At 37.5% G+C, this 720-nt stretch overlaps 1 long non-coding RNA gene across 1 annotated transcript; it reads left to right on the forward strand.

Annotated features, from left to right (window-relative positions):
• The first annotated feature begins 105 nt into the window (after positions 1-105).
• Positions 106-677, forward strand: LOC107580250 (uncharacterized). Its single transcript, XR_001608613.1, has 4 exons — positions 106-178; positions 264-343; positions 431-508; positions 588-677. It is a non-coding gene; the product is annotated as an uncharacterized lncRNA (long non-coding RNA).
• Positions 678-720: the final 43 nt, after the last annotated feature.

A 720-nucleotide genomic window follows, 5' to 3' on the forward strand; every position in this document is an offset into this window, starting at 1 on the left:
TAACCGTGTTTATTTGACTATTTATTTGTAATATTAATTACATATTTAAATGATTTTCAGTAACATTTATAGAGCCATTAATCGAACTCTTATGTTGAACTTTTCCAGTTTGGAGTTTGCAGTAGGAGAGGCAGATGAGAATGAATGGAGAGACACCGTGCAGCTACACAGTGAAAAGGTAACATAAGGCCAGTCAAAAAAGGTGGTGTAATGTACATTTCGGTTCCATCTGCTTGATCGTGTCTTGTTTTTCTTCCATCTAGAAAACACAGCTCACATACTATGTGTTTGAGGGCATGCGCTACATATGGATTGCCAGGAAAGGAGCCTTTTGCAAAGCAAGGTACAGTTTGATATATACTGTATGTATGTATTAGTTTACTCTAAGCTGCCTGAAATTGTGTGGTAGTAAATTATCTTCTGTCTACAGCATTCTCAATGAAGGCTGGACCTGCGCTGACCTGCATGACCAACAACAAGGACTAAGTAAAGCAGACCAAAGCACAAGGTCTGTACCCTTTCAATGCCTATATGACCAATGAACATAACAGTTTTTTTGTTTGCCTTACACATTCTTTGTCCTACAGAAAGCAGATTTTTGGGGCCAATGTCATTGATGTACCTGTGAAGTCTTACTTACAGCTTCTCTTTGAGGAGGTAGACCGTTTCTCTATTACATTTTTACCACTATAATGATTTAAAAACACTGTGAAATCAATA

The sequence above is a fragment of the Sinocyclocheilus grahami genome, unplaced genomic scaffold, assembly GCF_001515645.1.
Source record: "Sinocyclocheilus grahami isolate Dianchi unplaced genomic scaffold, SAMN03320097.WGS_v1.1 scaffold28347.1, whole genome shotgun sequence".
NCBI lineage: Eukaryota > Metazoa > Chordata > Actinopteri > Cypriniformes > Cyprinidae > Sinocyclocheilus > Sinocyclocheilus grahami.